Source organism: Triticum urartu, chromosome 6 (genome assembly GCF_003073215.2).
Source record: "Triticum urartu cultivar G1812 chromosome 6, Tu2.1, whole genome shotgun sequence".
NCBI classification, from domain to species: Eukaryota; Viridiplantae; Streptophyta; class Magnoliopsida; order Poales; family Poaceae; genus Triticum; species Triticum urartu.
Genome location: NC_053027.1, coordinates 397,487,347 through 397,515,016, shown reverse-complemented (window position 1 = coordinate 397,515,016; position 27,670 = coordinate 397,487,347).

Here is a 27,670-nt window from a genome sequence, read left to right as displayed (position 1 = left end):
TTGAACAAAAAAAACACAAGAAAAACAGAGTATAGACAAATTATTTATTACTAAACAGGATCAAAAAGCAATGAATAAAAATAAAATTGGGTTGCCTCCCAACAAGCGCTATCGTTTAACGCCCCTAGCTAGGCATAAAAAGCAAGGATAGATCTAGGTATTGCCGTCTTTGGTCTAAGGAAAGAAAAGAGCAAATTTTCTATCTATAGAATTAATCCTTCTATTTTGATGAAGCACATCGCTATTATTGGTAGAGGGAAGATTAAATATGTTACGGAAATTTGTATCTAGGCTAACCTTTATCTCTTTAATAGATTCGTTTTGGTAAGAGAGCAAAAGAGATGTAGATTCAACTTTCTCATTCTTGGGGTGCCGAAATATAGTTTTCATTTTTTCATACGTGTCTACGACATCCCCTTCAAGAAAACCTTCTTCAAATATAGAATCTAATACATGCTTAAAATAAGAAGGAAGGGCAATATAAAAGGTTTTTAAGTAAACTTCAATTTGGTATTGAGGCACATAGCTAGCCCTGATCCTTAATAGTCTATGCCAAGCATCTTTCAAAGATTCATCAAGTAAATAACGAAAAATTCCGGAATCATCTTCATCAAAATTATTAAGATTCTCATTGATAATTCCGGTAGGTTTTTCCATAGTATCCTTATTTATGAGCTTAGCGAGAATAGAAGGGTTGTCCAAAGTACTAAAACTCTAGAGAGAACCCCCAACCCTTTTTGATTCAGACATGGCGGAAGAAAGGCGAGCGAGAAGAAGAGAGGGCAAATCAAATGGCAAGGGTGAAGTGGGGGAGAGGAAAACGAGAGGCAAATGGCAAATAATGTAATGCGGGATATAAGGGTTTGTGATGGGTACTTGGTATGTTGACTTTTGCGTAGACCTCCCCGGCAACGGCGCCAGAAATCCTTCTTGCTACCTCTTGAGCACTTGCGTTGGTTTTCCCTTGAAGAGGAAAGGGTGGTGCAGCAAAGTAGCGTAAGTATTTCCCTCAGTTTTTGAGAACCAAGGTATCAATCCAGTAGGAGGCTACGCGCGAGTCCCTCGCACCTACACAAAACAAATAAATCCTCGCAACCAACGCGATAAGGGGTTGTCAATCCCTACATGGTCACTTACAAGAGTGAGATCTGGTAGATATGATAAGATAATATTTTTGGTATTTTTATGATAAAGATGCAAAGTAAAATAAAAGTAAGGAAAATAACTAAGTATTGGAAGATTAATATGATGAAGATAGACCCGGGGGCCATAGGTTTCACTAGTGGCTTATCTCAAGAGCATAAGTATTCTATGATGGGTGAACAAATTACTGTTGAGCAATTGATAGAATTGAGCATAGTTCTGAGAATATCTAGGTATGATCATGTATATAGGCATCACGTCCAAGACAAGTAGACCGACTCCTGCCTGCATCTACTACTATTACTCCACACATCGACCGCTATCCAGCATGCATCTAGAGTATTAAGTTCAAGAGAACAGAGTATCGCTTTAAGCAAGATGACATGATGTAGAGGGATAAACTCATGCAATATGATGAAAACCCCATGTTGTTATCCTCGATGGCAACAATACAATACGTGCCTTGCTGCCCCTACTGTCACTGGGAAAGGACACCGCAAGATTGAACCCAAAGCTAAGCACTTCTCCCATTGCAAGAAAGATCAATCTAGTAGGCCAAACCAAACTGATAATTCGAAGAGACTTGCAAAGATAACCAATCATACATAAAAGAATTCAGAGAAGATTCAAATATTGTTTGTAGATAAACTTGATCATAAACCCACAATTCATCGGTCTCAACAAACACAACGCAAAAGAAGATTACATCGAATAGATCTCCACAATAGAGGGGGGAACTTTGTATTGAGATCCAAAAAGAGAGAAGAAGCCATCTAGGTAATAACTATGGACCCGAAGGTCTGAGGTAAACTACTCACACTTCATCGGAGAGGCTATGGTGTTGATGTAGAAGCCCTCCGTGATCGATTCCCCCTCCGACGGAGCTCTGGAACAGGCCCCAAGATGGGATCTCATGGATACAGAAAGTTACGGCGGTGGAATTAGGGTTTTGGCTCCGTATCTGATCGTTTGGGGGTACCTAGGTATATATAGGAGGAAGAAGTACGTCGGTGGAGCAACAGGGGGCCCATGAGGGTGGAGGGCGCGCCTGGGGGGTTAGGTGCGCCCCCCTACCTCGTGGCCTCCCTGTTGGTTGCTTGACATAGGGTCCAAGACTCCTGGATTATGTTCGGTGAGAAAATCACGTTCCTGAAGGTTTCATTCCGTTTGGACTCCGTTTGATATTCCTTTTTTTAAACCCTAAAATAGGCAACAAAAATAGCAATTCTGGGTTGGGCCTCCGGTTAATAGGTTAGTCCCAAAAATAATATAAAAGTGTATAATAAAGCCCAATAATGTCCAAAACAGTAGATAATATAGCATGGAGCAATAAAAAATTATAGATACATTGGAGACGTATCATCTACTAGATTGATCTTTCTTGCAATGGGAGAAGTGCTTAGCTTTGGGTTCAATCTTGCGGTGTCCTTTCCCAGTGACAGTAGGGGAAGCAAGGCACGTATTTTATTGTTGCCATCGAGGATAACAAGATGGGGTTTATATCATATTTCATTAGTTTATCCCTCTACATCATGTCATCTTACTTAAAGTGTTACTCTGTTCTTTTGAACTTAATACTCTAGATGCATGCTGGATAGCGGTCGATGTGTGGAGTAATAGTAGTAGATGCAGGCAGGAGTTGGTCTACTTGCCTCGGACATGATGCCTATATACATCATCATACCTAGATATTCTCATAACTATGCTCAATTCTATCAATTTCTCAACGGTAATTTGTTTACCCACCGTAATACTTATGCTCTCGAGAGAAGCCACTAGTGAAACCTATGGCCCCCGGGTCTATTTTCTATCATATTAATCTTCCGTCAACAAGCTATTTCTTGCACCGTTTTTATTTCGCTTTATTTACTTTGCATCTTTATCATAAAAATACCAAAAATATTATCTTATCATATCTATCAGATCTCACTTTTGTAAGTGACCGTGAAGGGATTGACAACGCCTTTATTGAGTTGGTTGCGAGGATTTTATTTGTTTGTCTAGGTGCGAGGGACTCGTGCGTGGCCTCCTACTGGATTGATACCTTGGTTCTCAAAAACTGAGGGAAATACTTACGCTACTTTGATGCATCACCCTTTCCTCTTCAAGGGAAAACCAACGCAGTGCTCAATAGGTAGCATTGAGCCTTGGGGTCGAAACTTGGAGTAAAAGCCTCCACAAAGTCGGTTTCACCTGAAAGGCAATAGTCCTTCTCGGACTCCAGGGACAGACGCCAGGGTTCCCAGCGTCTGGACCCAGACGCCAGCGACCCTGGTGAGGGAGTCCTGGATTAAGGGGTCCTCCGGCGTCCGACCTATTGGATATGGGCCGGACTGATGGGTCGTGAAGATACGAAGACCGAAGACTCTACCCGTGTCCGGATGGGACTCTCCTTGGCGTGGAAGGCAAGCTTGGCGACCAAATATGAATATTCCTTTCTATGTAACTGACCTTTTGTAAACCCTAGGTGCCTCCTATATCTACATAAACCGGAGGGCTAGGTCCGTAGATAGGCCCCCGAATAATCATAGCCAGACTATATAAAACGGAGGGCTAGGTCCATAGATAGGCCCCCGAATAATCATAGGTCATTACGATCTCATGGTAGATCAACTCTTGTAATACTCATATTTATCAAGATCAATCAAGCGGGAAGTAGGGTATTGAAGGAAATATGCCCTAGAGGCAATAATAAAATTATTATTTATTTCCTTATTTCATGATAAATGTTTATTATTCATGCAAGAATTGTATTAACCTGAAACTTAGTACATGTGTGAATACATAGACAAAACAAAGTGTCCCTAGTATGCCTCTACTTGACTAGTTCGTTTATCAAAGATGGTTATGTTTCCTAACCATAGACATGTGTTGTCTTTTGATGAACGGGATCACATCATTAGGAGAATGATGTGAATGTGATGGACAAGACCCATTCGTTAGCTTAGCATTATGATCATTACAGTTTCACTGCTACTGCTTTCTTCATGACTTATACATGTTCCTCAGACTATGAGGTTATGCAACTCCCGAATACCGGAGGAACACCTTGTGTGCTATCAAACGTCACAATGTAACTGGGTGATTATAAAGATGCTCTACAGGTGTCTCCGATGGTGTTTGTTGAGTTGGCATAGATCGAGATTAGGATTTGTCACTCCGTGTATCGGAGAGGTATCTCTGGGCCCTCTCGATAATGCACATCACTATAAGCCATGCAAGCAATGTGACTAATGAGTTAGTTGCGGGATGATGCATTACGGAACGAGTAAAGAGACTTGCCAGTAACGAGATTGAACTAGGTACGATGATACCGACGATCGAATCTTGGGCAAGTAACATACAGATGACAAAGGGAACAACGTATGTTGTTATGCGGTTTGACCGATAAAGATCTTCGTAGAATATGTAGAAGCCAATATGAGCATCCAGGTTCTGCTATTGGTTATTGACCGGAGATGAGTCTCGGTCATGTCTACATAGTTCTCGAACCTGTAGGGTCCGTACGCTTAACGTTCTGTGATGGTTTGTATTATGAGTTATGTGATTTGATGACCGAAGTTTGTTCGGAGTCCCGGATGAGATCGGGGACTTGACGAGGAGTCCCAAAATGGTCGAGTCATAAAGATCGATCTATTGGAAGGCTATATTCGGACATCGGAAAGGTTCCGAGTAATTCAGGTATTTTTTGGAGTACCGGAGAGTTACGGGAATTTGTATTGGGCCTTAATGGCCATATGGGAAAGGAGAGAAAGGCCTCAAGGGTGGCCGCGCCCCTTCCCCGTGGACTGGTCCAAATTAGACTAGAGAAAGGGGGCGCCCCCTTCCTTCCTTCTCCTTCTCCCTTCCCTTTTTCCTATTCCATGTGGGAGGTGGAATCCTACTATAGGACTAGGGAGTCCTAGTAGGACTCATACTTTGGGCGCGCCCTATAAGGGCCGGCCTCCTCCTCCCTCCATCCTTTATATACGTGGTCAGGGGGAACCCCATAGACACACAAGTTGATCATTGATCCCTTAGCCGTGTGCGGTGCCCCCCTCCACCATAATCCACCCCGGTCATATTGTAGCGGTGCTTAGGCAAAGCCCTGTTCCGGTAGCATCATCATCACCATCATCACGCTGTCGTGTTGACGAAGATCTCCCTCGACACTCAGCTAGATCGAGAGTTCGTGGGACGTCACCGAGCTAAACGTGTGCAGATCGCGGAGGTGCCGTACTTTCGGTACTAGGATCGGTTGGATCGTGAAGACGTATGACTACATCAACCACATTGTCATAACACTTACGCTTACGGTCTATGAGGGTACGTGGACAACACTCTTCCCCTCTCGTTGTTATGCATCACCATGATAGATCTTGCGCGTGCGTAGGAATTTTTTTTGAAATTACTATGTTCTCCAATAGGTATTACCTCCATAGAGAGGGCCCGAACCTGGGTAAACATTGTGTCCCCCGTCTCCTGTTACCATCGATCCTAGACGCACAGTTCGGGACCCCCTACCCGAGATCCGCCAGTTTTGACACCGACATTGGTGCTTTCATTGAGAGTTCCACTGTGCCATCCTCAAAAGGTTTGATGGCTCCTTCAATCATATACAATGATGCTGTCCAAGGGGAAGTCTTCCTCCCCGGACAGATCTTCATGTTCGGCGGCTTCGTGCTACGGGCCAACTCGCTTGGCCATCTGGAGCAGATCAAAAGCTACGCCCCTGGCTACCAGGTCAGATTTGGAAGCTTGAGCTACTTCGCAGATATTCGTGAAGACTTGATCTTCAACGGATTCGAGACCACGGCAGCCGCTCCCAGCCACCACGATGAACATGACTTAGATCGGTCATCGGGCCATACCCAGGAAATTGCACCTGAAACTGCTCTGGCCTTAGATCCAGAGCAGGTCGCGCCATTCAAGGACAGGAAGCTCAACCCCGCCATGGAAGCCGCAGACTCCATGGCGTTGGAGCCGCACATAGACTTAACTTCAAGTAACTTCTGTGTCACCGGAGCTACGGACTCGTTTGCGGTTATAAGTTCCGAATTATGTGCGTCTGCGCATGTCGAGCATGATCGGTCATCGATCGCCGAATTCAGCACCGCGGACATCTTCTGGCACTCGCCTCTGGGTGACGTGCTAAACTCGTTAAGAGCACTATCTTTAGCGGGAGGCTTACAACCGAATTGTGTCCGGCTCGAATCGGAGGCTGATTATGGAGAATTTCACTTCCCACCCACTGCCCACTTCATAGCCACTATCGAAGACTTAACTGACATGCTCGATTACGGCTCCGACGACATCTACGGTATGGATGACGATGTCGGAGAAGAGGAGGGCCAGAACCCGCCGTTCACTGGACGCTGGACGACCACTTCCTCGTATGATGTATACATGGTGGATGCACCAAAGGAGAACAACGGCGATGACAAAAAATATCCAGTTGAGGATAAACCTCCTGAGATACAATCAAAGCGCCGGCGTCAGCAACGCCGCTCTAAGTCACGCCGCAGTAAAGATAGCAACACCGGCACAGGAGAAGATAACACTCCGGAAGGTGCCGAAGACAACGAAGACTCTGTTGACACAGCTACCGAACAAGATGAACGGGAACATGGGCAGGTTAGCCATGATAAACAGGCCACGCACGAAGACTCAGAGGACAGTAATTATCTTCCGCTCTCCGAGGACGAGGTGAGGCTCGGCACTGAGGATTTTATCATGCCTGAGGAACCTCTTGAGAAGGAGCGCTTCAAGCGGAGCTAATAGCCACTGCAAGGAGCCTGAAGAAGAAGCAGCAGCAGCTTCAAGCTGACCAAGATCTGCTCAACGATAAATGGACTGATGTCCTAGCAGCCGGAGAATACGGCCTCAAGTGCCCAGCCAAAAGCTACCCGAAGCGCAAATTTCTACCTCAGTTCGACGACGAGGAGCCCCGGCCGCCGAACACAGGGGGACAGAAGAAGTTCCCCCCTCAGGTCAAAACGGTGAACATGATATACGCTACCCACATCCCCAAGAGGGAGCGCAAGCGTGCGCTCAGGGACGTCTACGCGATAGAGCCAGTCGCCCCAAAATTTAATCCATGGTTGTCATGCCCGATCACTTTTGATCATCGGGATCATCCGACCAGTATCCGTCACGGCGGTTCAGCCGCACTGCTCCTGGACCCAATAATTGATGGGTTCCACCTAACACGAGTCCTGATGGACGGTGGCAGCGGCGTCAACTTGCTCTATCAGGATACAATGCGCAAAATGGGCATTAACCCATCGTGGATCAAACCCACAAAGACTACCTTTAAAGGAGTCATACCGGGCGTAGAGGCCCGCTGTATGGGCTCAATCACACTAGAGGTTGTCTTCGGATCTCTGGACAACTTCTGAAGCGAGGAGTTAATCTTTGATATTGTCCCCTTTCGCAGCGGCTACCACGCACTGCTCGGACGAACCACATTTTCTCGATTCAATGTGGTGCCACACTATGCTTATCTCAAGCTCAAGATGCTCGGACCACGCGGCGTCATAACAGTCAATGGAAACACGGAATGCTCCCTCTGCACCGAGGAGCACACCGTTGCCTTAGCGGCAGAGGTATAGGGCGGCCTTTTCAGGCAGAAACTCAATTCAGTGGCCGATCCCCAGGACACTGTCAAGAGAGTCCGAACCATTCCGTAGAAGGACAGCTCGGCTCGTTAGGAGCTCGACTAGCAATTTGGCCTCCGTCCCCGTCCTGACCAAGTGGCGGCAATTGTACCGCGCGTACATAATTACGCACTAAAAATACCATGGACCCGGATGGAGGCATAATCAGCTTGTGATCTGCAACACGGCTCGACCGCCCCGGACACACATAATTTCACTATTTCTTTTTTTCCTTTTCTTACAGGCCTTTTCTGGCGGCTTGACCATCGATTCTTTTCGAAGGATAAAAATACCAAGGCGACAAGAAGCATGGACGTACTGGGGAATCTTTAGGTGGTTTCTTTAATGACCCCTTTACCTATTTTCAGGACCCACACACAGCTCTCCCTTGGTTAAGGCATAGTAAATTGCCTTCTGCTTATCGCACTACTTGTATAAATGTGCTTTAACACACCAAGGAAATTATAATAGAAACAGTTTGCGGCCCAAATTTTACGGGTCTAGCCTACCACTTGTTCTTCTTTTTTCCTTTTTGTCTTTTCTTTTCTGGTAACTTTATCATATAACACCCGTACACTCTGGTGCGTTTCAATTTGCTAAGGGCTTCATAGCGCCCCACAACATGGCAACAAAAGTCCGAACCCTTTTACAGTACAGTTCGGCACCCTAAATTTAGCACTATATGCATTGGCTCTGAATCATGTCTTTGGCCAATAGTTGGGTTGCCCGGCTCCTGTGCTTACTACCTTACGTCCCGCTGTATCGGCTAGGGTAGTAAAGGGAGAATTACTGCGATTGTGCCTTGGTTTACCCAAGTGAGCACATCAGTAGAGAAAGCCGAAAACTAACTGTCATGATGCGGCGAGAGCCGGTCAGCTCTTCGGAGGTCTCAAATCCTTAGAGATTTTTTCCGCATTACGCGAGGGATTGGTACTTACCCGATCAAGTGTTTATATCATCCTAGTCCGGATACTAGGGGCTGCACATATATTTCTATTTGTCAAAATCCTACGGCTAAGTGAGGGTGCTAAAGCCGCATAGTCTGATTTCCTGGTTCGTCGTGCTAAACACCTCCTTCAAGGACCAAACAATTGGATCAAGAGTGTTTAGATTACATCCCGAACACCCCCGTATTTCCTACGTGGGGGCAGAAGCCAACGACTGGCCAACTCTCAGATTTCACATAACACGGACGCACAGGAGGAGAATTTTTTTAACTAAACATTATATTATATAACGATTTTGTTTCATAATACAGGGCAAAGACAACATGATTGTATTCATTCGAAAATAATGTCTTGCGCTCATTGCGTTGCTACAATGCGCGACCCCTCCAGGACATCTGCAAAATACCGCTCTGGTGTGCGGTGCTCCTTGCCCTCTGGCGGCCCCTCGGTCGTCAGCTTGACGGCGTCCATCTTCGCCCACCACACCTTGATGCGGACGAAGGCCATGCGCGCACCTTCAATGCAGGCCGATCGCTTGACGACGTCCAGCCGAGGACATGCGTTCACCAGCCGCTTCAGGAGTTCGAAGTAGCTGTCGGGCATAGCTTCGGCTGGCCACAGCCAGATTATCAAATCCTTCATGGCCAGTTCGGCCACCCTATATAGCTCCACCAGCTGTTTTAGCTGATCGGTGAAGGGCACGTGATGCTCTGGCGCAAGATATTGCGACCAGAACAACTTCTCCGTCAAGCTCCCTTCTTCGGCTCGGAAGAACTCCGCGGCGTCGGACACACTGCGCGGTAGATTTGCAAAGGCCCCTGGAGAACTCCGAATCCGGGTTAGTAGGAGAAATTTCTTCCTCACATACTTGCTTTGCATACTAAATGCCTTACCCGCTGCGATCTTCTTGGCCTCCTGGATCTCCTGGAGGGCATCCTGGGCTTCAACCCGGGCCGCTTCCGTGCTTTGGCGAGCCTTCGAGAGTTCGGCCTCTCGAGCCGAAACATCTCCCTCCAAGGCCTCATACTTCTTCACAGCATCTTGGAGCTCTTGTTGGACCTTGTTCAGCCTGGCCTTAAGCTTCTTACGAGCGGCCTGCTCCTTGACAGCTTTCCCTTCGGCTTCGGCCAGGCCTTTTTCAGGGCCTCAACCTCGGTCATCACCCCTACACATATCATGACACTACGGTCAGTATACATCATTTATTCTTTCCGAATACATAGCGAGTCACTACATACCCTACTGGTCTTCCAGCTGCTTCCTCGCCTGGACGAGCTCCTCTTCGGCCCGCTCCAGTTTCTACTTTAGTCTAGAGACTTTGGCAGCGCAAGAGGTCGTGGCCAGCAGCGATGCCTGCTTATTCACATCAGACACAGTTTGGTTAGTTTCCTGCGAAATTTAATTGATCCTCTGTCCGGCTTTTCTTTCCGAACACCGGACAGTGTCTCACGGGCTACTGTCTATATTGGGATTTTCTTGGTTAAACGCTGCTTACCTCAAAATCTGTCAGCAGGCCGCTGCAGGCTTCAGTCAGTCCGCTCTTAATGGACTGAACCTTCTCAATCACCGTACCCATAAGGATACGGTGTTCTTCCACAATGGAAGCGCCTCATAGCGCTTCCAATAGATTATCCGGCACCTCTGGTTGGACAGAGGTCGCCGGCGGGACGGGCACGCCTCCTTCTCTTGAAGGAGGTTGCTTGACGAACTCCGGGGCTGTATGGGTCTCCGGATCCATGCTCAGATGGGGGCCGAATTGAGCACGGCCCCCATCGTCAGTCTCCATGGGGGCCTATTCCCCCATGTGTCCGGCGGCCGAGGTGTCGCCCTCCGGCGCCGCCATGACGGCCTCCTGAACCTCTCCCTGGCCTGGGAAGGTCCTTTGGGACAACACCTCGTCGTCTCCCTTGGCCTTGGGAGAGTAAGCGGTCGACGGTGTCTCGCTGGCCATCTCCTTTGAGTCCAACGAGCCTCTTGATGAGGATCGCTGGGAGCTGTCGTGGGTCGGACTGCAATGACATTATTAAACCATATAAAATACCGTAAGGTGGAGAGGCCAGATAAATGGACGTGTACGGGTTCTTAGTACTCACGATGCGGCCAGGGGCTTGTTCCGGGGGCGTCGCTCCGGACTGCTGTCGATGTCCCATGCGAAGCTGCCCGCGGGAGGGCCTTTCCCCTTCTTGGGCGCCTCCGCCTCCAGATTTGTGGAGGCCGCCCTCTTCTTCCTCCCCCCCCCCATCAGGGGGAGAGTCGCTCTCCTCCTCCTCATCATCATCGTCGTCTTCGGCGACGGAGGAGCGGGTCTTATCTTCGGACGTCGCGTCCGAAGCGCCCTTGCGGCGGGGGCCACTCCGGACCCCCTTGGCCTTCTTCTCCGGCGCCTTATAGGGCGCCGGCACCAGCATCTTCACTAGACGCGGGATGACTGGTTCTTCAGGCAGCGGAGCTGGACACTGGATCCGCTTCGCCCTCTCCATCCATTCCTGAAGAAGCAATGATAATAAAAGCTCAGATATCATCCTTGAAACAAGCAAGTAGAGGATGCATTAAAAAACATACCTCATTGGCAAGGTGGTTAATGTCGTGCCCACGGTCCCAATCTATGGTTGGTGGTGTCTCGTTGCCCTTGAAGAGCAACTTCTAGGCATCTTCATGAGTGGTTTAGAAGAGCCTCTTCAGGGTATGGTGCTTCTTCGGATTAAACTCCCATAAAGGGCGACTTCGGCTTTGGCATGGGAGAATCCAGAAAACTAGCATCACCTGGATTACGTCGACGAGCTTGATATCTTTGTCCACCATGCTTTGAACGTGCGTCTGCAGCGCTATCAGCTCGTCGGACGAAGACCAATTTGGGCTCTTCTCAACCCAGGAGGTGAGTCGCATGGGAGCACCGGAGTTGAATTCGGCAGCTGCGGCCCAGGTGGCGCCGCGGGGTTCTGTGATGTAGAACCACTGTTTCTGCCATTCCTTGACAGTCTCCACAAAAGTGCCTTTTGGCTAGGAGACATTGGTCAGCTTGCTCACTATGGCGCCTCTGCACTCCACGTGCTGGCCATCCACCACCTTCGGCTTCACGTTGAAGACCTTGAGCCATAGCCCGAAGTGGTGTTGGATGCGGAGGAAGGCCTCACACACGATGATGAACATCGAGATGTTGAGGAAAGAGTTCGGGGATAGATCATGGAAGCCTAGCCCGTAATAGAACATCAGCCCGCGGACGAAAGGGTGGAGTGGAAACCCTAACCCGCGGAGGAAATGAGGGATGAATACCACCCTCTCATTGGGCTTCGGTGTGGGGACGACTTGCCCCTGGGTTGGAAGACGGTGGGCGATTTCCTTCGCCACATACCCGGCCGCCCGAAGCTCAGTAATGTCCTTCTCCTTGACGGAGGAGGCCATCCACTTGCCTTGACCTCCGGATCCGGACATGGTTGAGTGCTTGCTCGAGTGGGGAAAAGATGAGAACTTGGGCGCTAGAGCTCAAGAGTGGAAGGGCAGAGGAAGAGAGAAGGCGTGGGAGAAGAAGGGGAATCATTATCCCCTTATAAGGGTAGTGAATATCGAACGCCTCCCCACTCGCCCTAAAACTCGCCTATTCCCAAGGGCTGTGTAAACGGCACGGTTGGGTTACCCATACCCATATTGATAAGAATCCCGCAATAAGGGGACACGATCTCTGCTTTGACAAGACGTGTCAATGAAAACCGCATCTCGAAACGCGGAATGGTGGACAAAAACGATTTGATATAGTGACCGGACAGACGTGATGTCATCTTGCAAAAAGTTACTATCTTGGAGTATTAGGGAAGTGGAACCCGCCTTGCAATGCCAAAGACAATCTGCGCGCTGGACACATCATCATTGAAGCCTGGTTCAGGGGCTACTGAGGGAGTCCTGGATTAAGGGGTCCTCGGGCGTCCGACCTATTGGATATGGGCCGGACTGATGGGTCGTGAAGATACAAAGACCGAAGACTCTACCCGTGTCCAGATGGGACTCTCCTTGGCGTGGAAGGCAACCTTGGCAACCAAATATGAATATTCCTTTCTCTGTAACTGACCTTTTGTAAACCCTAGGTCCCTCCTATATCTATATAAACCGGAGGGCTAGGTCCGTAGATAGGCCCCCGAATAATCATAGCCAGACTATATAAACCGGAGGGCTAGGTCCGTAGATAGGCCCCCAAATAATCATAGCCAGACTATATAAACGGAGGGCTAGGTCCGTAGATAGGCCCCCGAATAATCATAGGTCATTACGATCTCATGGTAGATCAACTCTTGTAATACTCATATTTATCAAGATCAATCAAGCGGGAAGTAGGGTATTGAAGGAAATATGCCCTAGAGGCAATAATAAAATTATTATTTATTTCCTTATTTCATGATAAATGTTTATTATTCATGCAAGAATTGTATTAACCTGAAACTTAGTACATGTGTGAATACATAGACAAACCGAAGACTCTACCCGTGTCCGGATGGGACTCTCCTTGGCATGGAAGGCAAGCTTGGCGACCAAATATGAATATTCCTTTCTTTGTAACCGACCTTGTGTAAACCCTAGGTCCCTTTTGTATCTATATAAACCGGAGGGCTAGGTCCGTAGATCGGCCCCGAATAATCATAGCCAGACTAGACTTTTAGGGTTTAGTCATTACGATCTCGTGGTAGATCAACTCTTGTAATACTCATATTTATCAATATCAATCAAGCAGGAAGTAGGGTATAACCTCCATAGAGAGGGCCCGAACCTGGGTAAACATTGTGTCCCCCGTCTCCTGTCACCATCGATCCTAGACGCACAGTTCGGGACCCCCTACCCGAGATCCGCCGGTTTTGACACCGACACTTGGCATCTGGCCCCTGGACTCCGCAAAATTTCCTTTTGGGCTTTCCAAAAACCTTGTGGGCTTTCCCCTTTGGCCCAAATAAAGTGTTCTCGTACCCAAACATTTTGGGAAACATCCGGAACCCCTTCCGGTGAATTCCAGAACCCTTCTGGAGATCAAACACTACTATCCACATATCAATCTTTACTTCCGGACCATTCCGGAGTTCCTCGTCATGTCTGTGATCTTATCCGAAACTCCGAACAACATTCGGTTACCAACATACATAATTCATATAATACTATATCGTCAATGAACATTAAGCGTGCGGACCCTACGGGTTCGAGAACTATGTAGACATGACCGAGACATCTCTCTGGTCAATAACCAATGGCGGAACCTGGATGCCCATATTGGCTCCTACATATTCTACGAAGATCTTTATTGGTCGAATAGCATAACAACATACGTTGTTCCCTTTGTCATCGGTATGTTACTTGCCCGAGATTCGATCGTCGGTATCTCAACACCTAGTTCAATCTCGTTACCGGCAAGTCTATTTACTCGTTCCGTAATGCAACATCCCGCAACTAACTTATTAGTCACATTGCTTGCAAGGCTTATAGTGATGTGCATTACTGAGAGGGCCCAGAGATACCTCTCCGACAATCGGAGTGACAAATCCTAATCTCGATCTATGCCAACTCAACAAACACCATCAGAGACATCTGTAGAGCATCTTTATAATCACCCAATTACGTTGTGACGTTTGATAGCACACAAGGTGTTCCTCCGGTATTCGGGAGCTGCATAATCTCATAGTTAGAGGAACATGTATAAGTCATGAAGAAAGCAGTAGCAATAAAACAGAACGATCATTATGCTAAGCTAACGGATGGGTCTTGTCCATCACATCATTCTCTAATGATGTGATCCCGTTCATCAAATGACAACACATGTCCATGGCTAGTAAACTTAACCATCTTTGCTTAACGAGCTAGTCAAGTAGAGGCATACTAGGGACACTCTGTTTGTCTATGTATTCACACATGTACTAAGTTTCCGGTTAATACAATTCTAGCATGAATAATAAACATTTATCATGATATAAGGAAATATAAATAACAAATTTATTATTGCCTCTAGGGCATATTTCCTTCATTATAAACACCCTTAGCATACGAAGATACGATTCCATTATCACTAAACTCACATTGGTAGGGAAGGTGTTTCTTAGGGTCTTCAGAACAACAAGTAAAATCATATATTTCACATAAATTCCAAGCATAGCATTGCAAATGATGAATTTGATCCAGTAAAAGTTTCCCTTTTGAGATAAGCGGTGTCGCACATAGCAAGCATGCTCATCTAAAGATTTGCCCTCAACTAAGCTAGTTGGGGTTTCATCACGAGCACATAGGGATCGAAGATGATCCAAGTAAAAAGCTTCAGGAGTGTGATAGATTTTGAGTGGTTCTTCAACCATTGGTGTAGTAGGTACAACTAATTTTTTTTGGTATTTTGCGTTTCCTACCCATAACTAAAGATAGAGAAAAACTTAGAATAGCAAATAAAAATTACTTAGTGATAAAGAAAACAAGCACACACGAGAATATTCACCCCACGCTATAACTCCCCGGCAACGGCGCCAGAAAAAGGTCTTGATAACCCACAAGGATAGGGGATCAATTGTAGCCTCTTTCGATAAGTAAGAGTGTTGAACCCAACGAGGAGCTAAAGGTAGAACAAATATTCCCTCAAGTTTTATCGACCACCGATACAACTCTACGCACGCTTAACGTTCCCTTTACCTAGAACATGTATAAAACTAGGAGTACTTTGTAGGTGTTGTTGGATAGGTTTGCAAGAATATAAAGAGAACATAAATAAAAACTAGGGGCTGTTTAGGTAAAGAAGTAATAAAGTTAGTATAGCGAGTGTGGAAAAGTGGTGGTAGGAGTTGCGAAATTGTCCCTAAGCAATTGACTACTTTACTAGACCGATAGCAAGTTTTATGTGGGAGAGGCCACTGCTAGCATGTCATCCCTGACTTGGAATTCTATGCACTTATGATTGGAACTATTAGCAAGCATCCGCAACTACTAATGTTCATTAAGGTAAAACCCAACCATAGCATTAACATATATTGGTCCCCCTTCAATCATGTATGCATCAATTTCTATGCTAGGTTGAAGCTTCTGTCACTCTTGCCCTCCAATACATAGTCCTATCAACATACAACTAACCCTATGGTGTGATCCACGCGCGTGCTCATATGATGGGCACCAAAGGACAACAACATAACCACAAGAAAATTAAACCAATCATAGCAATTCACCAATTACAGATAGGACAACGAAAATCTACTCAGACAGATGGCAACACATCATTGGATAATAATATGAAGCATAAAGCACCATGTTCAAGTAGAGGGTACAGCGGGTTGCGGGAGAGTGGACCGCTGTAGATAGATGGGGGAAGGTGATGAAGATGTTGGTGAATACTCGTGCTGACAATGGGGTATCATATTGATTCACTAGATATATGTTTTGGCATTCAACTCGCGGATTCCCAAGGTGACATTGGGGTAATCTATGCATAGGGGTTGATGCATGTTCTTGTCTTTGTTTCTCCGATAGAAATCTTGGGCACTCTTTGAAGTTCTTTGTGTTGGATTGAATATTACAAATCTGAATTTTCTTTGGTGTTATTTTAGTCCAAACTCTTGGTTAGATTGATCGGAAATAATAGCTTGGTGTTATTTTAGTATGAACTCTAAGATAGATTGTTTGGAAAGAATAGCTTTAAGGTGGTTTCGTACCCTACAAACAATTCCATCTTATGTTCTCCGCTAGATAGGAACTTTGGATTGATTTCTTCATCGCACTTTGAGGGACGGTTATATGATCCAATTATATTAGCATTGTTGAGAGATTGCACTAGCGAAAGTACGGACCCTAGGCCTCATTTTCAAGCATTGCAATACCGTTTTTGTGCCCATTTACTATTTGCTACCTTGGTGTTTTTATTTATTCAGATTATAAAAATATATTTATATCATCAATATTGCACTTTTATCACCATATCTTCGCCGAACTAGTGCACCTATACAATTTGCCATTGTATTGGGTGTGTTGGGGACACAGGAGATTTCTTGTATTTGGTTGCAGGGTTGTTTGAGAGAGACCATCTTCATCCTACACCTCCCACGGATTGATAAACCTTAGGTCATCCACTTGAGGGAAAATTTCTACTGTCCTACAAAACTCTGCGCTTGGAGGCCCAACACGAGTCTACAAGAATAAAGTTGCGTAGTAGACATCATGATAAACCTATGATATCTAAAGGAATTTTGGAAGATTTCAATACATATTTTTTTGAGATGTTAATCATGGATGATTGAAGATGGCATGTCAATCTATTCATGTATTCTAGAAATCTTGCAAATCAAAGAGCCCCATAGTGTTCAACACTGCATCTAAGCACTAATATGTTGTCTTCGTTTGCAGATACAAGCAGACCCGAAAGTGGAAAATGTGCTGCAATATAACAATCCCATCAAATGCCTTGATCTCCATCTCATAGAAATTACTTTGAACGAGTACCAAGGGACCAACCAGAGATTATATTTTCCAGGTTCTTTGTTCGGAAAGCAAGTGTGCTCAAGGTAATGAGGATTACCATATATTTAGTGCGCATAAATGAATGGTTCGCTCATCAGCGCAGGTGTCTACAGCTGAATGAAAAAGGCTCTACGGAAGCTAAATTTCATTTTGGAAGTTCATATGGTAGATTATTCGGAAGTCATTCCATCAAGCCAATATATGACTTCTCGGTGGTTGATCCCTTCATAGAAATATTGCATCATAAAGATTCTGAAGTAGATGAATTTAATTTACAATATTAGTTTGAATGTTGTGATGTCTGAATTTGGGCCTTGTAATACTGGAATTTGAACCATGTAAAATTTCTGGTATGTCTGATACAATGTTTGAAATGACATTATCTCTCTTTTTTTTCTTTGAAATGTCCTGCTGCAATTTATATATATCTACTCCTAATGTCTGAGTTAGTTGAATAGTACGATTTATTTTTGTCCCACCACTTTCAACCGGTTTTTTGCTGGGTTTTTTGTATCCCCTCCCACCACCACTCTCCACGTTGGTTTATTTTTCTCTTCATATTTTTAGCAAAGCAGCACTTTCCTAACGTACAAAAATCATGGACTAAACTTTCCTAATTTATCCAAATCAATCGATCTCTCTTATTAATGCAATTTATTTTATAAACAAATAACCGATTGTCTGGAAACAAATAATGAGTTTTCTGGAAACAAATAAACTCATCATGAAAGCATTTATGTATCTCTACTCCTAACACTACAAAAAATACACTTCCGTGATGATACGTGTTTGTCACAGTAGGTCGCATTTTTTGTCATGCATGTACATCCATGACGATTTTATGACAGAATCAAGATAGTCATACCTGTGCTGTCATAGAAGTGTTCCATGACATTACCAAAATTATCATCACGGAAGTGTCCACTTCCATGACGATAAATCGCGCGTCACAGAAGTGCTTTCGTCAAGGGTGACCAACACGTGACATCCACCGTAACGGAACACCATTAAGCCATCGGGTCGGATTTTGGATCCGATAACCCGTTAACAGCCCTGACCAATGGGAAATTTCCACGTGTAAAATTCCGATTGGTCAAAAGGAACACCTGTCAGCTCGTCAGTGGGCCAGATGTCGCCCGTCCATTGGAGGAGACATGCCTATGATACGTCGACACGTGGCTGGGCCCAACAGAGGCCCATATAGGTTAAAAAGGTCGGCCCAGTCAAAGGCCCGTTGTTGGTGTCAAAACCGGCGGATCTCGGGTAGGGGGTCCCGAACTGTGCGTCTAGGCCGGATGGTAACAGGAGACTGGGGACACTTTGTTTTACCCAGGTTCAGGCCCTCTCGATGGAGGTAAAACCCTACTCCTACTTGATTAATATTGATGATATGGGTAGTACAAGAGTAGATCTACCACGAGATCAAGGAGGCTAAACCCTAGAAGCTAGCCTATGGTATGATTGTTGTGTATGGAGTTGATTGCCTACGGACTACAACCCTCCGGTTTATATAGACACCGGATAGGGTTAGGGTTACACAGAGTCGGTTACAATGGTAGGAGATCTTGAATATCGCGTCGCCAAGCTTGCCTTCCACGCCAAGGAAAGTCCCATCCGGACACGGGACGAAGTCTTCAATCTTGTATCTTCATAGTCCAGGAGTCCGGCTGAAGGTATAGTCCGGCTACCCGAACATCCCCTAATCCAGGACTCCCTCAGTAGCCCTCGAACCAGGCTTCAATGATGATGAGTCCGGCGCGCAGATTGTTCGGCATTGCAAGGAGGGTTCCTCTCCAAATCTTGTGCACCTGCAGGAATAATGTCCGATTTTTGTAATGTAGTCCTCCTCGGCTTCCATGTCCAATAATGGCCGTCTTCCACGTGTTCAAACAAATGCGAAAAGCTGGGGCGTTTTTACATCCATACCCCTAGCCGTATAAACGAGCCGCCTATTTAACGGGATGGGGATTTAGGTCCAAACCACATCTTCTCCCTTCCACGAGTTATCATCAGAGCGCTTCCAGCAAAGGTTCATTCCAGCATGACCAGCCGTCGCAGCTCCTCCCCTCGCGCCTCCGGTCCCAAGCCCGGGGACTGGGAGAGTTGCACCATCCCGCATAGCAAGTTAGCGTCACTTCAGGCCCAGGGATTCCTCCCTCAGGCATACCTGGTCTCGGTCTGAGCCGGTCTCGCCACCTATAATGGCGGAACACAGGCGGAGAGCGCCCCCAATCCTTCGAAAGGAGAGCCGGTGTGCCTCGTCCCCTACCTAATAAGGGGACTGGGATTTCCAATTCACCCATTTCTCCGCGGGCTTCTGGAGTTCTACGGCCTCCAGCTGCACAATCTCACGCCCGCCTCCGTATTGCACATTGCGGGTTTCGTCACCCTCTGCGAGCTATTTTTAGGCGTTGAGGCTCATTTCGCGATGTGGAAGAGGTTATTCTGCCTGGTGCCCCGTTCTGAAAAGGGGTCTATATATCAAGTGGGCGGAGCCGAAGTATGGCGCATCGCCGGGACCGGATACCTATCCAGAACCCCAAAGAAGGCGTCCGAGGACTGGCCTTCGGAATGGTTTTATATAGATGACGTCCCGCTACCGGACCCTATCCGGGTCGGTCTCCCTGAGTTCAACAGCGCTCCATTGAAGAAACGCTTGAGTTGGCGTCTGCGGAGTTCTCAAAGAGAAAGTGATAGAGACGTCCTTTACCTGATGGGCCGGATAAGACTGTTGGCTCATTCCGGACTAACCATGATTGGAGTCATGGCCGTATGCATTATGCGGGGGGTGCAGTCGCTTCAATATAGAGGCCACCCCATGTGGGATTTCAACGGGGAGGATGACGCCACACGTTATGGTCGTAAGGGGCCGGACTCAGCCGCCACCTTAGTAAAGATCTTATCCTCTTTGTATAAGGGAGAAAATGAGGAATTCCTCCGTGTCAATCTGCAGGCCGGATTCAGTATGTATGATCCTCCAAGTTGGGTAAGTGAACAATCGCACTTGCCCGTTTGTTTTATATTCCCCCGGTCAGATAGGTAGTCTAACGACTTCAATGCAGGAGCTGCGACAGGAGGTAAAGGACATAAGCAGCTGCCCTCCACAGCCCGAGGACCCAGAACGGTCCCTCAATCCGGACTCCGAAGAGGATCCGGACATATCTGTGGATCTTATCGACGGGGTGTTCCATCAGTTAAGCAAGGACAATACCTTGGTAGCCATCATGGCTGATTACCCAGGGTTAATTCCGGCCTCCCAGGTGACAGAGACCGGAGTTTCATTCCCTTGAGAGAGATTGCACTCTCGCGTATTCCAGTGTTTCTGACGACAACCGTGTTTTGCAGGGGAGTTTTCCGAGGCAGGAAGCCGAACCTGCAGCGGCTAGCCAACGAGGGGCCGCAGGGCCCCGTGGGGCAAAAAGGAACGAAGTCCGGACAGAGATGCCGGCACAAAGGTATAGTGCACCCTCTATTTCCCTGGAGTTATTCTATCAGGGTATATTAACGTTCGTGCTATCTTCAGAACGAAGAGACCTCGCCGGACTATATCCGGAGAGGCTGCCAATCGCGCCTCCACCAGCCAGGCTCCAACGGCTGGCCAGGAAGCGGAGGCGAGCACAAGGCGCGTACCAGACGCTCCTCCGACAGAGGATGAGGACAGGCTGTCTGCCACGAATTCTGAAGTGGAGAGTGCCATGAACCACAGGCGTCGCCGGACAGTTCTACGCGACGCTTGTTTCTCCCAAGAGGCTTTAGATGCCTTTAATTCGTGAGATGCGTACCTCCGTGCCGCTCAAAATGGTTTAGCCAGAGCCACGTAGCAGTATGTAAAAGACATACGGGTAAGAAAATTTTGGTCAAATATATATATATATATATATACTAGTAGCCCCCGAGACTTGAAACAGTTAGAGCAACTGATTTAAGGATCTTTTAATATGCAGGTTCTTACAGAGAAGAATACTGTACCGTCCCAGGAGCTGGAAAAGTGCAAGGCCCAACTAGAGGCCGCACTAGCCGCAGCAGGGGAGCCCAAAGAGACCCCCTTAGGTAAGATACACTTCGAAAGATTAGTATCATGCGGTGTGGGTGCAAATCTGACAAATCATATTGCAGATGGCGCCAGACTCGATCCGGACAAACAACAGCTCTTGCGCCAGCTAAAGGCCGGTGAGAGTATGTTGACAAGGGTGAGGCAAGAGAAGAATGATCTTCAAGATGCCAACACCAAGCTGGACGTCGAACTTAAAGATGTTCGTGGCCAGCTGTAGGACTCCACGAAGGAGAATCAGTGGCTTCGACGCGGCATTTTTAGTAAGTGCTTGAACGAACTTTGAAAAAAGAGTTTGGCGAAGAAGTCGACTAACAGAGTAATGTCTGTAGCTATGCTCACAGGTCGTCCTGCAGAGGAGATGCCCGGTTCTACGGGTGACCTTCTTCCCGAACTCATGCAATAGCACGAGCGAATTCGGCAGGCGATGCGAGGTATTACCCAAGCCTTATGGCCTGCCCACTCCATGCCCGAGGGCCTTGGAGAGCTTGCGGAGAAGCTGGAGGGAGCTCGGCGGTGCTTCCGGTTGTGGAAGATATCGGCCTGCCGACAAGGCGCTAGGGAAGCCTGGGCCATGGTGAAGACCCGTTTTACGAAGTCTGACCCAAACCACATGGCCGAGGTCGGACCAGTGGGGCCTGACGAGAAGGAGATCCCAGTGAGCTTAGTATACGGCCAAGTAGAGTTGGCCGCGAAGTATTCCCAGCAGGACTGTAAATTAGACAGCCTGTTAGATGGTATAGAAGAGGAATACAATCAGTCAGAATGACTATGTAATTTTGAATTGACATATGTAATGCCTTCTAGCCGGATTGTAGATCGTTTGTCATTGCCGACCTTTTTACTTCAACCTCGGGACCTGACGGTCCGGAGTGTGTCCGAATAGCATAGCGGTTACATAAGAACCGTGGTATGCGTGGAGACCAGGCGTAGGGGTCATTAGTGCTTTATCAGACAAGTGCCCAACTAGTTATGTTATATTACATGGTTAGTAAGAAACATCTTCCAGAGAGAATAGTTCCGTTAGGGGTTCCTGTCGTTGGGAGGCATGCCCTAAAATGCATGTCCGGACTGCGTAAAAAGACGCATAAAAAGCATCTGGGGGCGCATAAAATAAGTAAAAAGATCATCTTTTATCTCACCGACCGAATATTCCCTTAAGAACGCCAGCTTTCGGCTTCACCCAGTCTGAGGTACACATCCGGCTGACCCGGCAGTAACAATCGCAGAGGTGCTCCCTTTACCACCTAGCCGAACAATCGGGAACGTAGGGGTAAGCACAGGAGCCAGGCAACCCAGCTTGGCCAAAACTTAAGTCATATCGATGCATATAATGGTGAAGAAAAAGGTACATGCGGAAGTTTGACGCATGTGTTGGGCATAAAGCCCGTATAAATAAGCTTCTGTTAAAGAAGCCCCCGGGTTTAATGAGCGTGAGTGGCGCGTCACTAGATGAGCCTTTAAGGGCTATAAGAAAAAAGAGGGGAAGGAGAGAAATGTAAGACAGAAAAATGCAAAAAATGGACAGAGGAAGGAGACGAACACAGAGTCCAGCGCTAGGCATAGAATCTTCGGAGGCGGGCGGCGTTCCACGAGTTCGGCTCGAGTCGGTTATCCGACGCATCTCGCGGGCGGTACGCCCCGCCAGTCAGGACTTGGTCGATTATGAATGGACCTTCCCACTTGGGCTTGAGTTTGTCCTTTTTCTTATCCGGCAGGCGTAGAACTAGTTCGCCAACATTGTAATTTTTGGCCCGTACTTCTCTGCTTTGATATCTTCGGGCCTGCTGTTGATAAAATGCAGAACGGGCTTTTGCCACGTCACGCTCCTCCTCCAGGGCGTCCAAGTTGTCCTTTCGATCGAGCTCGGCTTCTCTTTCTTCGTACATGCGCACTCTAGGTGAGTCATGAATTATATCGCAGGGCAGGACTGCCTCTGCGCCGTACACCATAAAAAATGGTGTGTATCCGGTGGTGCGATTTGGCGTGGTCCGCAGCCCCCATAGTACGGAGTCAAGCTCCTCTACCCAGTGCGTGTTAGATTCCTTGAGGGACCGCACCAGTCTGGGTTTAATGCCGCTCATTATAAGACCATTTGCATGTTCGACCTGGCCGTTGGTTTGTGGGTGATAGACGGAAGCATAATCGAGCTTGATGCCCATGTTTTTGCACCAGAGTTTTACCTCGTCGGCGGTAAATTTTGTACCGTTATCGGTTATGATGCTGTGGGGGACGCCATAATGGTGTACAACCCCGGATATGAAGTCTATCACAGGTCCGGATTCGGCCGTTTTAACAGGCTTGGCTTCTATCCATTTGGTGAATTTGTCCACCATGACTAGTAAGTATTTTTTCCTATCGGTCCCACCTTTAAGGGGTCCGACCATGTCAAGCCCCCAGACCGCAAAAGGCCAGGTGATGGGTATAGATTGGAGTGCGGTGGGTGGCATATGGCTTTGGTTGGCAAAAAGTTCGCAACCAGCGCATCGTTGGACTATGTCCTGAGCGTCTGCCCGGGCCGTCGGCCAATAAAAGCCTGTACGGAAAGCCTTGCTAACAAGGGACCGAGCAGCGGCGTGGTGACCACCGAGTCCGGCATGAATTTCAGCCAGAAGGTTCCGCCCTTCCTCTTCGGAGATGCACCTTTGAAGGACTCCGGTAGTGCTTTTCTTATAAAGCTCTCCCTCATGGACTTTATAGGCTTTAGATCGCCGCATTATGCAGCGGGCCTCGTTTTGGTCCTCCGGGAGTTCCTGCCTAGTAAGGTAGGCTAGGAATGGTTCTGTCCACGGGGCGATGACCGCCATTATTACGTGGGCTGAAGGTGTAATTTCATTGGCAGAGCCTCCAATTGTGTCAGATTGTTCGGCGTTGAGTGGTGCGACTGGGTCTGGGCTGTTATTTACGGGTTCCCCCTCCCATGTTACGGATGGCTTGAACAATCTTTCCAGAAAGATGTTGGGGGGGACTGCATCGCGTTTTGCTCCGATGCGTGCCAGGACGTCCACTGCTTGATTGTTTTCTCGGGCTATATGGTGAAACTCCAGTCCTTCGAACTGAGCTGACATTTTTAGGACGGCATTGCGGTAAGCTGCCATTTTTGGGTCCTTGGCGTCGAAGTCTCCATTTATTTGGGATATCGCGAGGTTTGAATCCCCGCGTACCTCTAGGCGCTGGATACCCATGGATACTGCTATCCGGAGACCATGTAGGAGGGCCTCATATTCGGCTGCATTGTTGGAATCCATGTACATGATCTGGAGCACATATTGGACTGTGTCTCCTATGGGGGACGTCAGGACGACGCCAGCCCCCAGTCCGGTCAACATTTTGGAGCCGTCGAAATGCATAATCCAGTTTGAATATGTGTCGTACTCTTTAGGGAGCTCGGCCTCCGTCCATTCTGCGACGAAGTCGGCCAAAACTTGTGATTTAATAGCTCGCCGTGGCTTATAGGTTATATCGAACGGGAGGAGCTCAATGGCCCATTTTGCAATCCGGCCCATTGCGTCGCGGTTGTTGATATTATCGTTGAGTGGTACTTCCGAGGCTACTGTTATGGAACACTCTTGAAAGTAGTGTCGTAGCTTCCGGGATGCCATGAATACCGCGTATGCAATCTTTTGATAATGCGGGTACCGTGATTTGCATGGAGTGAGGACAGTGGATACGTAGTAGACCAGCCTTTGAAGGGGGAATTTGTGTCCGTCCGTTTCCCGCTCGACAACGAGCACTGAGCTGACAACTTGATGTGTTGCTGCAATGTACAATAACATTGGTTCGCCGGCGTTTGGCGCGGCCAGGACTGGGTTTGTTGCCAATATGGCTTTTATTTCATCAAGTCCGGCCATGGCAGCCTCCGTCCACTCAAAGTGTTCGGTGCGCCGGAGGAGGCGATATAGGGGTAGTGCCTTCTCTCCCAAGCGGGAGATGAAGCGGCTTAAAGCCGCCACGCATCCGGTTAATTTTTGTATTTGTTTGAGGTCCTTTAGGATATCCAATTGTGACAAAGCTCGGATCTTGGCTGGATTTGCTTCAATTCCTCTACCGGATACAATGAAGCCCAGGAGCTTTCCGGCTGGAACGCCGAAGACGCATTTTTCCGGATTGAGCTTGATGTCATATTTTCGGAGGTTATCGAATGTGAGCCTCAAGTCATCTATTAGAGATTCGACATGTCTTGATTTGATGACCACATCATCCACATACGCCTCCACTGTTTTGCCGATCTGATTTGCCAAACATGTCTGGATCATGCGCTGATATGTTGCGCCGGCGTTCTTTAGCCCAAAGGGCATTGTGTTAAAGCAGAATGGGCCGTATGGTGTGATGAATGCTGTTGCAGCTTGGTCTGATTCTGCCATCTTGATTTGATGGTAACCGGAATATGCATCGAGGAAACACAACGATTCGTGTCCTGCGGTGGCATCGATGATTTGATCGATACGGGGGAGGGGGAAGGGGTCCTTTGGGCAGGCCTTGTTAAGGTCTTTAAAATCGACACACAGGCGCCAGGATTTGTCCTTCTTTGGTACCATTACCAAGTTTGCTAGCCAGTCCGGATGTTTTATGTCTCTAATGAATCCGGCCTCCAATAGCTTGGCTAGCTCCTCTCCCATAGCCTGTCTCTTGGGTTCGAAAAAACGCCGAAGGGCTTGTTTGACAGGTTTAAATCCTTTTAGGATATTTAAGCTATGTTCGGCCAGCTTGCGTGGGATCCCTGGCATGTCTGAAGGGTGCCAGGCGAAAATGTCCCAGTTCTCTCGTAGGAACTCTCGCAGTGCGGCGTCGACATCAGGGCTCAGTCGTGCCCCGATGCAGGCTGTTTTATTGGGGTCCGTTGGATGGACCTGGAATTTGACTATTTCATCAGCTGGCTTGAAGGATGTGGATTTGGATCTCTTATCGAGTATCACATCATCCCTGTTAACCGTGGAGCGCAGCGCAGTCAGTTCCTCGGCCGCTAGGGCTTCGGATAGTGCCTCAAGGGCTAATGCGGCCGTCTTGTTTTCGGCGCGGAGTGCGACGTCCGGATCACTAGCTAGAGTGATAATTCCGTTCGGCCCGGGCATCTTAAGCTTCGTGTACCCGTAATGGGGTATTGCTTGGAAGATCGTGAATGCTTCCCGTCCCAGTAAAGCGTGATGTCCGCTCTTAAATGGGGCCACTTGAAACATGATTTCTTCGGACCTGTAATTATCCGGCGTGCCAAACACCACATCTAGTGTGATTTTTCCTGTGCAGCGCGCTTCCCGACTGGGGATTATTCCTCTGAAGGTTGTGCTGCTTCGCTCAATGCGGCTCCGGTCTATTTCCATTTTTTGAAGGGTTTCCTCATAGATGAGGTTCAGTCCGCTGCCTCCATCCATGAGCACCTTGGTGAGGCGAAAGCCGTCCACTATGGGACTGAGGACCAATGCGGCTGGTGCTTGGGCTGTTCGGAATTTAGGTTCGTCACTTGCGTTGAAGGTGATAGCAGTGTCGCTCCATGGATCTATTGTTGCAACTTGATAGACTTCGGCGAGGCTGCGGAGTGTTCTTTTTCACACATTGTTTGATGCGAAAGTCTCGAAGACTGTGAGAACAGTACTGGTGTCCTCGGGCTGGCTTTCTGCGGCCTCCAAGATTAAGAGATCCTCGCCAATTTTGGCCACCTGCCGGAGTATCCAACATGCTCTAAGGCTGTGAGTTGGTGTGGCGTCCTCTGTACTGTGAATTCTACAGGGTCCATCAAGCCACCTTTCCAGTATGGTTCCATGCCCTGTAGAGGGTTTTGGCTTTTTGATTTTTATCCCGGGTGTCCTATGATGATGCACCCTCTTAGTTCGGACGGGATTACTATTCAAGGCCGGATTATCCCAAAATTTTATTTCGGTTTTCCAAGCACATTCCATCGCACGGTATTTTTGTACTATGGACGCCAAGTCGGCGAAGCGTGTAATATCACGATGACTTACGGCGTTGAGGATTCCCTTGTCCGTGCAATTACTGCAGAAAATTGAGATCGCATCTCCCTCGTGGCAATTCTCTATCCTATTCATAACCAGGAGGAATCTGGCCCAGTAATGATGTACTGTTTCCTCGGGCCTCTGCTTGATTTGGGAGAGATCGCTTATGTTCGGGTGGGCGGGTGTCGTTGAATCTGAAACCTCACCCAATCCAAGATTCGGAGGCCGAAGAGTTTCCAAACTCTGAAGTTTGGATTCCTGGATGTTGTCCAACGAATCTAGCCCATTGCCTGATCCTAAGCTCAGGTCTTGAGTTACATCCTCCCCTCCACGGATATCCGTCTTTGAGGGGTCGGGAATTCGGACGTAGCTAGTCCTTAAAATAGATGAAGGGTCGCCGCACTGCGCCTCTACCATGGCAACATGGTGGGTGGCTTGAGGAGAGTTAATTTCTCTTAGATCGGGTTTAAGCCCAACCTGGTCGTAATC